This window comes from Amphibalanus amphitrite, unplaced genomic scaffold (genome assembly GCF_019059575.1).
Source record: "Amphibalanus amphitrite isolate SeventyFive unplaced genomic scaffold, NRLGWU_Aamphi_draft 000109F_arrow, whole genome shotgun sequence".
NCBI classification, from domain to species: Eukaryota; Metazoa; Arthropoda; class Thecostraca; order Balanomorpha; family Balanidae; genus Amphibalanus; species Amphibalanus amphitrite.
This window is the reverse complement of record NW_024881604.1, coordinates 520,705-530,921: the sequence shown is the minus strand read 5'-3', so window position 1 is coordinate 530,921 and position 10,217 is coordinate 520,705. Positions and strand designations below refer to the sequence as shown.

General features: G+C 47.4%; 1 long non-coding RNA gene across 1 annotated transcript; it reads right to left on the bottom strand.

Moving 5' to 3' along the window:
• Window positions 1-1,892: 1,892 nt before the first annotated feature.
• LOC122380932 lies at window positions 1,893-4,672 on the bottom strand. The gene is made up of 3 exons (XR_006256424.1): window positions 4,541-4,672; window positions 3,215-3,322; window positions 1,893-2,817 (listed from the first exon to the last, which is right to left on the bottom strand). It is a non-coding gene; the product is annotated as an uncharacterized LOC122380932 (long non-coding RNA).
• Between the last annotated feature and the right edge of the window lie 5,545 nt (window positions 4,673-10,217).

Sequence of the window (10,217 nt, the reverse complement as noted above, 5' to 3'; positions counted from 1 at the left end):
CCTCTACAACTACAAGGTGGGCAGTGATATCCGAACAAAAACTAATGAAGCACAAAACTTGAATTATTACTATTAGTATTAGTGAGCAGTGAAAGTTCCATTGGGAAAGCCGGCTGTGATGAGGTACATTTTTTTGCGCCCTGCTCTGCATGCAAAGCAGATGAACGTGAATGCTGCATAAAGAGAAAAGTCATTTATTACTCAAAGCTTTAACCCTATTCCTGGCGGGCTCCGCCGGGACAAGAAACTGGCGGGGGGGCCGATTCGACCCCCCCCCCCCCTGAGATCTCGAGAACGAAGCAAGATAGCGACAAACGGTAAACGGCATCGGATACGCACGGTCAAGATCTACAATTTTTACTAAGGTCATTTTCAGGTCAGGTCAAAGATGATGTCACAGGGGTCGAAAAAGTCAAAATGGCGGCGCTAGATATGGAGAGAGTTTTTCTCGAATAACTTTCGAATTAGTCAAGATAGGAACAAACTAAGGGCATCATCGTGATCCTCTCGTCAATCCGCATCGAATGATATATATGTTGACCTCGCAAGGTCAAGTTCAAAGGTTGACCTCAGGTCACGTGACCTCGAGGTCATCATGTATATCATTCGATGCGTCTTGACAAGCTGAACACAATGAGACCATCCACGCGTCTGTATCTTGTTCCTGTACGGAGTTATTGGCCAAAAACCTTTGGTAACCTTTGATGACGTCACATGACCTCACAGCTGCCCAACAGCAAAACAGACCTCAAGGTAGTGAAGGTTGATCGTATATGAAGTCATGTATGGTATATGGGGCCATTCCGACCCGTTTTAGTGGTAAAAACAGGGAGTTGATTTTTCCCCCATTGACTTATAATGGGGAGGTCGCGAAACTGACCTGACCTTAGGTCACCGATATCAAAATTCCGAGATATACAAATTGCACATACTGGTACCCTAACTAAAGCCTGAAGAGAAGAAATTGATCGGTCAAAAACTCTAGCTCTGGCGTGATTGCAAACTTTTCTGAGGTAGGGTCACCAAACCGCCTCTGGTGACCTGACCTGAGGTCAGATCAACTCAAAATTTTCAGACATGTTGCGTAGAAGCCTTTTAGGAAAAGTCAGAAAATTTGAGCTTCCTAGCTCAACGCTTTGGGAGAAATAACCAAAAAACCTCAGGGGGGGGGGGCTCCTGAGGCCCCCCCCGCCAGGAATAGGGTTAATGCCTATGGGACAAAAATAACGTTGTTTTTCCTTCAATGATTCCGGTTTGGAGGATGGTTAAACACGGCCATTGTCATATTGGGACAAAAATTTTAGATGTCTGGCCTTGGCGTCGATGAAAAAGTGAAAATAATCGTGAATAAATGGGTCGTTTCTGAGAAAGAACACAGAATATAAAAGGGGGTCCAAAAGGGGGTCACCTTCTTTTTGCGTCAAAGGAGGGGCCATGGCCCATTGCCCCCCTCCCCCTGTATCCACCCTTGGTTCGGAGAGGTAATCCCGTCCCCCGCCGGTTTCTACGCCGACGCCTGTACCGATATGTCAGTGATTGCGAAAAGACGGAAGAGACAAGACAAGAGACGGTCCCACCGACTATCCGATCGGTATCGGGTCAAATCTGGAGTTCCTGCTGCACTGAACGTAAAATGGTTGGATGGAACCGAAAATTGAAAATTAATAATTATCTTAACGCCAGCAACGTTGATTGATGACGAGAATCTGATTAACGATGGCTATAGAATCTGAATAGCGAATTGATTGAAAATGGGCTCCAAAATAAATTTGAAAGGGGGAAATTCCCCCTTCCCTCCCTAGCCGTTCAGACACGATTTGAAAGGGGGAGCGGAATTTTCGAAGGGGGGAAATTCCCCTCTTCCCCCCTTTAAAAGTAACCCTGCTCATAGCTCATGTTGGACATGTATTACGTATGGATCAGTCGTGGACCAGAGCTTTCATAGCGTCGTTGGTCTCATCATTTGGACATGTATCGGCCATTTCAGAGTAAAATAAATCCCTGGAGCGACCGGTGCATCACTGAGGTCACAGTAGCACAGAAGCGTTTGTAGTTCGGATTGCACAACGAGGAAAGTATAGCCCGGTGACGGACTGCTCCGGTTGTTTTGCAATAGAAACACACAATTTTAACGAAAACTGTTTGACTGATTTTCAAATAACCTGCGGTTACGAAACAAAAAGCCAACGAAGCATGCACTAAGCACTGAATAAATATAAATCCACGTAAAACCGTGCCATGGCCCGCAATCAGAATGGCATGAAATTTGATAATTTGTAAAATCATGAACCTACCCGACACCCGTGTGGTGAAAATGGCAAATACATATAGCCAGTGAGGTACCTCAAAATGCAGTTTAATGTAATCATGACATATTGCGGTTGGCAATCGTCAGCGTACGTAAGCTGGTTTAACCTGGTTTAATATCGCGTAACGTAACCTGCGTAACCTGGTTTAATATCATCAGCAAACAAGCACAATACAAATAAGCAACATTAAGGTTGCCTCAATTTCAACAATCACAAAGCATGACAGAATCTACGAGTAGTTAGATGCGTAACAGACATAAAGCTCTATTGAAGAATGGCACACAAGCGAATGTTCATTTGCTCTTGCTGGCTTCCCTCCATTGGGCGATTTTCGGCTTCATGTGTTCTTGGTACATTTGGTAGCAAACGCCTAGCGTCAAACAACTGACGACAAAGCCCTGAGCTCCCACCCGCATGTGGATCAGGTACACCGACAGCTTCATGTCCTTGGGCTTATGCCGCAAGTGGTACAGGTTGTAGCCAACCACGCCAACCAGACCAGCTAAACCTGCGATCAAGCAAAGCATCGATTGTGAAAGAGTTTGGTGGCAGTCAAAACACCGATACCATTCACCAATGTTTATTCACAGTTTTCAATGCTGCTGAAAAATTCATGTTTTTATGTTTTTTTATAATTATCCACACTCATTTAACGTGTAATCTTGGATTCTACTACAGTGAAGATGCTAGGTCAATAACTAAAAATGTGTTATTTTTTCTTATTTATGCTGATGACCTAGACTTACTGTGATAAAAGGAAAAAATATTCAGTAGTGTAAAGTTTTTCTATCCAGTGTTTACATTAGTTTTTAGTTCACACTGCATTCCCTTGGTAGGTTTATAGCATCTAATGTGTACTCCTCTTCAGGTCAAGGCATGTGAAATTGATGTGCCTTTTGGCTTACCTGCCACCATAAAAGGAGACTCCTTCATTTTTCTGGCTAGTTTTGAGCCCTCAGCCTGCTCAAATGATTCACTTGGAATTTCCCTGGATGGATCCATGTTGTGAAAGCCTGTGAAGAAAAAGATATTATTTCAGAAATGAGCTATTCTTATATATTTTCTGTTTCTGTGCCTGACAGGGCCCTCTGTGCCTGAGATTGCCCTCTGTGCCTGAGAGGGCCCTCAATGTGCCTGAAAGGACCCTCTGTGTGCCCGAGAGGATCCTGTTTGTTCCAATTTCCAAAGAGCCCTATGTTTACTTCACAAGGTCCCTCATTTGCCTAAAGGCGCCCTCTGATAGTCCTCAAATGGTCCCTAAAAGAGTTCCCCAATACTTTTTCAGTATGCAAAAAAAAAGGAAGTGGTCAAAAGGGCCCTCAAAGTCATTTCATTTTGTTCATAGTTAATTTTTTTTAGGCTCCAGGGGGAGGGGGTTCAAGGACCCCAGGACCCCCCTTAGATATGCCACTGAATACTACTTGTTATGTATGTTATTCATGATACAAAAAATAACAGGTAGCTACAGTGTGATTCTCTCAAAACAGTTTTTACGTGATGGAGGGTGGCTCTGACTTTTTGCCATTCACAAGGCCAAAGCAAGTAGCAACAATTTGTTAGTATGGAGGTAATACTTTTTGCATGGGTACTGCATTTTTCTACCTATTTAAACAAAAATATCACAGTCATGATGGGCCTTTTATCCACCGTAATGATACATTTGAAGTCAAAAAGGTAGGTACTACAGGTACCTACCAAAATGAATAAAAAATTGATTCCATGGCCATAAATGGACATGGCTCCTCCCACCAGAATCAAATTATTGGGTCTGTTCCAGTTACACTTCCTAACACCTCTAAACTCCTCCAAGATTGCTTCCCTGTTCCAGTGGCAGCTCTAGCTCCTACAAAGCCAAGGAGGGCCCTGCTCCAACCAATATTCCTTTAGATAGCTCCAACCTCCTCTACCTTGCTCTTGGAGGAGTTTGGAGGTGTTAGGAAGTGTGACTGGAACATACCCATTGATGCCTCCATATTTTGATTCCAGAGGTCTAGTTTGCCCAACTACTACCTACACTCTTCAGTGCCAACTGTGGCCACCACCCAGTTTGAGTTAAACTTTTTAGGTGTGCCAAGACCCAATATTACAAAGATTGCTAAGTTGCCAAAAAATGCACCAAGAAGGGTCCTATTTGGACTCAATATACAAAAACAAATTAGTCACGAGAATGTAGTCAACCTCTTTTCATTTTGATTTCTTGACATCATTTCACGAATGCAAAGTCAGCTTACCGAGATCGAGGTGTGCAGGTTGCAGCCCAGACGGATGTCAAGATGATACTACGCTTCAAATACTTGTGCCTAGGCCAGGCAGTCTTGATCCGCTATTGCTATGCACTACTGACCCAGTGCTGCCAGATGGAGAAGGCTGTAATCCTCCAGATCAGTTACAAAAATCCTCCAGATTCCTCCAAATCCCATTGGCGGATCCAGATAGGCGGTCTTGGACGCTGCGGGAGGGCATATCTCCGAAAAGGTTTCTCCAAATTCTAAAAACTCATCGGATTTCGATTCCTTTCGCACTGCTGTGTAGTTTAAAAGATGCTTTTTTTATAATAAAAGTTGTTTAGTTTTCGTTTTATCCTTGAAAAAAACGAAAATTTTCTTCGATTTTGGACGCTGCAGGAGGGGGGGGGGGGAATTTGCGCCAAATGTCCCCCTTTGATCCGCCAGTAGTTCGGTACCTTCAAAAACATATGGTACAATCGTACACGAAATAGGAACAAATAGTCACCATGATATTCGTGGATATAGCTACAGACTGAGACATTCCAGTCTCACGGTGATAAAGGGCAGTGATATATCCTAACGGGTAGGGTGAAGCTGGGCAGGAAAATGTCTTTTGAGTCTTGAACGCGTTGTATTTTTCCATGAAATTGAATATATTAATCGGGTGACAAATCCTCCAGATTTTCCTCCAGAATCAAAAATCCTCCAAACGCGAAATTTGTCCGCAAATAGAGTTCAAAATCCTCCAGATTTGCGGAAATCCTCCAAATCTGGCAGCACTGTACTGACCTACGCAATACTTCTAAGGCTGTTGCAACGTTGCAACGCGCCTAAACATCGCCCACAAGCTGCGTTGGTGCTTGGAGCTGCTGCGCCATAATCGCAATCGCTCGGCTGGCTGACCTCCAGTGTTGACCTTCAGACAGCACTATTCGACTGCCATCAGTAGGGCGGAACACCTTCATTTTAAGCACACACAAAAAATCCATTGCAAAAAAAAAACTAATTTGAGGAAAGTGCCTTTTGGTTCCATTCTTTCCATGCAACGCCCATAGGTAGGACTAATGTTAAAATGCCAAAATTAAGGGGGCACGGTGCCCCGTTGTTCCTCCCCCCGTTCCGCCGCCTATGACTGCCATCTTGGTCAGGGGTGTAATTTTATATCCCTGTGTACGTGCAGATGCAACCACAGGCCACAATCCTGAATTATGCCCCCACAATGATGAAAATGCACCCACAAGTGACAAATCTTTCACAAGCGTCCTTTCGAGAGCACGGCGCCTTTCGCATGCTCTAACGGCGTCCTCCTGACCAGGTGGGTGACGGGCGACGGCACGTGATCGCCTGAGGCGGTGGGGGGCAAAGATATTTTCGTCATTTACCTAATGCTCAATGCAATCGCTGCGACTTTTTACAAGACCTCCTCGTCGTTTCTTGCTTTCAACGACTGGTCCCCGAGTGATGATTATCCTGAATCCTCACGCAAGATGGGATGAATGGAGCTAGCAATTAAGCCCAAAAAACATCGAAAATGTTACAAAACAATTCTTTTGAAGGAGCTGGATTGAATGGTTTTGGAGCCTCGCGAAACTCGGTCAGGGCTCTTCTTACTCGGCTTCTGGGCCACGTATGTACCAGCACGCCAAAAGCAACGTTTGAAAGAGCGTAGGTACTTAAACAATAATTACGAAATTACTTCGGTCACTTTTTAGATCAGGTCAAAGGTCAGGTTGCAGAGGCCATCCAAGGTCAAATTTCGCCAATTTTTAGGTCCAATTTAGACTAGTTTCAACAAACCACCCCATAACTCGGAAATGAATAGAGCTGCAGTGCCTAGGAAAAGCGTAGTTAATAGCTCTTAAACACCCGTTTCGTCGTTCACATCTTCAGGTCATTCAAATCTTTCTGCTTCTCCCCACGCCACAACCCCTGTTCTGGGGCTGGACGGGTAACTTTATTCCATGCTAGCGCACCGCAGCTCCTAAGGGAGCACACCCGTAGCCGGGTGCATTGGGACTTAGGGGGCTGGTCGGCCTGTCCTGTTGGACGGGCTCAGCCCCGGTGAACCACCAAGGTGCCCGCCCAGACCAATGTCTCCCCTCGGCTCCCCTCAATTACTATCATCCTTTCCGGCCCTGAAATGGTCTCGTCAGACCGAAAGGGCATATCCCAACAAAACAAACAAAGCTCTTTTGACACTCTTTCTGTAAAACTTAGCTCAGATTTGACCTAGAGTCAACGCTTCAGCCTGCAGGAGGCAAGAACTACCAAAATAGACGCTGTTTTTGCGGAAAGTTTTTGCTGCAATAGGTAACGTGTGATTCAGAACTTGCACGGCCAAACTTTTACTGGCATCGTGCTTCTCTTGTCGAGTGGCCCGTCAAATGAGCAGTAATTTGACCAAGAAAGGTCAGCATGAAAATTTAACCTCTGATCAAGGTCATAACCTGACCGGAAACGGGTCGTGCTATATAGGTATCAGTCAATCCGTATCGTCGAACTGAACACATCTAAGGTGTTTTCATCGCTCTAGAGTCTAGTGTGCCTTGATCAAAAGTTATTAGCGACAAACCGTCAGATATTTTGTGACCTTAAATGACCTCAGGGACCTAAACAGAGATCACAGGTGCCATAGTCCGCTTCATCGTGACATGGTTGCTCATGTAACTGGGTGTTAAGAACAACGTTCATGCAAGAGAGGCGTCTTTCAATTTTCTCCCATTGGCTTAATGAAGATTTCTCAACTGACCTGACCTAAGCTCAACACTATCAAAATTCCGAGATATGCATTTTAACAGAGTTAGGTAGGTAGGTACTGTTGTCCACATCGATTGCTGAAAGTTTTAAAAGCGACTTATTATCGCCCCCCCCCCCCGTAGGGCGCGGGTTAACACCCTTTCAACTCAGGCTTCAAGGGCCCTTTTAACATTTAGGGCCCTTTCAACCGAGTCAGTCAAGGGCCCTTTTGACTGCGGGACCCTGGAAGAAATCCTAGATACGCCACTGCATGTATCGTTACCCTTGCAGCTGCAACTTTATCTATTGACGTCTTTTTTATCACTCCGCATTAAAAAATCTCCAGTCAAAGCCACCCGTTGCATAGGCGGCGGAACGAGCGCGGCACCGGGACACCGTGCCCCCTTTGATTTTGGCATTTTAACATTAGCCCTGTGGGTTTTGCATGGAAAGAATGGAACCAAAAGTCGGCAGTGCCCCCCTTAATTGAAGGTGTTCCGCCGCCACTGATCCGTTGAGATTAGTAAAACGTGGGTAAAACCACGGTGACTATTATAAATAACCGCAAATTACTTAAGCGGTGGGCTGTAGCCTGTACGTTTTCTTTTGTGCGATGCGGACCTTAATGATCATTGCGTGACCTTGGTGACCCTGGAATGTATGAGCTAAGTAAGTACCTACCTGTAGGATAGCCTACGAAAGGTCCGCAATTCGCAAATCTGATATATAAAATATGGCAGCAAAAAAGCGAAATCGCCTATTAGACGTTTCAATAATTTTGTGATCATGCAAGCTTCGATACAGCTGCAGCTGTATCGAAGCTTGCTGTATTTAGAGAGCGCCCATGGGCGCTCTCTAAATTCATAAATGGCAAATCATGATGTGTTCACTCCCATGTAGGATTGAATAATGTTTCGAAATATCCAATACCGTCTTAGCCTCAGTCCCGTCTGGAGGACGGTCGGCTGAATGAATTCGTTTCAGAGTACGAATCAGCCGATCATTTTCTGCAAAACATGGGCTTTGGCTGTGCACGTGAAACGATCATGCTGCGTTATTTTTGTGCTCGCCTGTCTGGCATGTTTCCAGCGGCGAGCGGCGCTGCAGAGCGAGTGACATGCGCAGCAGAGCCGTCCCGTGATGGTCGGCCAGGGGCGCCGTGGATTGTGCAACCGCGACACTTCGGGAAAGGCAGCGGCGACGCGGCCTGCGGCGGGGTGCGCAGGGCGCCGCTGCGATCAGTCTCAGAGCGCTGCAGACCTGTCCGCGGTGGCCCCTGTCACTGGCGGTGGCGGTCAGACGACTGGAGTGGTCCGCAACAAACGGAGTGCACCAATCCTACCACAGCAGCACTCACAGCACCATGGCGCTATGGATGCTGCTGTGCTGGTTTGCAAACGAACCGGAGTAGCACCCGTAGCAACAGCAGTGGTCCATTGCGGCACTTGAACAGCGGCAGTCCCATCCATGATATCAAGCGTGTATCGTGGCAGGCCGCGCCGAGGACGTGTGTCACCTATTCGCTGTTCAGGGATCAGTGACATACGGGGATACCGGTAATCGGTATCCATCAAATAATAGAATCCGCCAATGATTCACAAGTGTAGAATCGCGTGGAAGACAGCACGAGCGAAGGAGTCGGCACGAGCACTATGTGCCTTATCCAGGCGCGCTACGAGCACCGGGCTTCACCACAGGCCGGCGAGGCGAGTCGAGTGTCCCCGGCAGGCGGCAGGTGTGGGCGGCTCACGATGTGTCACCGCGCACCGAGCGACGTCAGCGCGCTTCCGGCGGCCGTGTCGCCGACCCCATGTCCTCCAGGTGCTACGCAGGTGACGTCATTTCTCCTGGTTACGTTATAGCAGCAGGGCCGACTGCCATCGGTGTGCTGGTGGTCCGAGGCAGTCAAATATACGTGCACAGGAAACTACCTAGTGCACGGGAAGGCGATACGTACACGTGGCTGAAAAACGAATCAATGCGATTTGTCCAGATAGCGGTGACGTCATGACAGACTACAATAAAGTGTAGCGTCAATTCGGAGAACGCTGCGGTCCCCAAACTGAGAGCTATGCATGCACGCTCCCAGACCATGAGCTGCAGATCTGCCTGAATCCGGCTCATGTCGCGCAGTTAGTAATCAGCGATTGAATTTCCAGATACCTCTACACACTTTCCTTTGACGTATGCGGTGCATTCAGCTCACGTCATTACCTGGCTAGACCAGACGAGACGACGACTTTGATCAACCGACGTGGTAATTTGTGCATGGCTCACAGGAGGAATGTTGCGTTATTGCAGCCAACGAGACGCCATTCTCCTCATGGCTTCTCACAATGAGACCCCGTTCTCCTCGTGGCTGCCCACAATCAAGGTATCATCCATCTCATCGGTTTATTCACTGTAATTACCAAAAGGGCAGAATACCTATTTATTTGTGTCGTGCAGTGGATGCCTATCATAGACAAGATGGCAGCTCCCTGTCGTCGCCTCCCTGGAACCGCCATTGACAGGTACTACCCCGGTTTGTTTGCAGCGAGCTGTGGTGAGGTTCGCGGTGTCTTATCAGGTGTTGCAGGGAGTCGAGGGCAGACGAGCGAGATCCCCCTCCACGTCGTTTGACCTGTGCAGTGTCAATAGCAGCGCTGGTTAGTGCTTGCACCGCGGCGGTTTTTAGCAATGCCAAATGAGTTGTGTGTTGCATCACGCTGTTGCTCCGGCCATGGGTTACAGGAGCCCGGCGTTGTGCAGCTGGGAACAATGGGCCCCGCTCGGCGGCGGCCAGTGTGATGCGGCGTGTCGGTATGGGCTGGGCGGCGTTTACCTGCCGGCCGACCTTCACGGCACGCCACGCTGTTGTCCGGTGCGCAGTTGACGCTCCACCGACCCTGCAATACATGCACCGGGCCACCGCTCTGCTTGCCTACCGGGAACTCGAAAATCG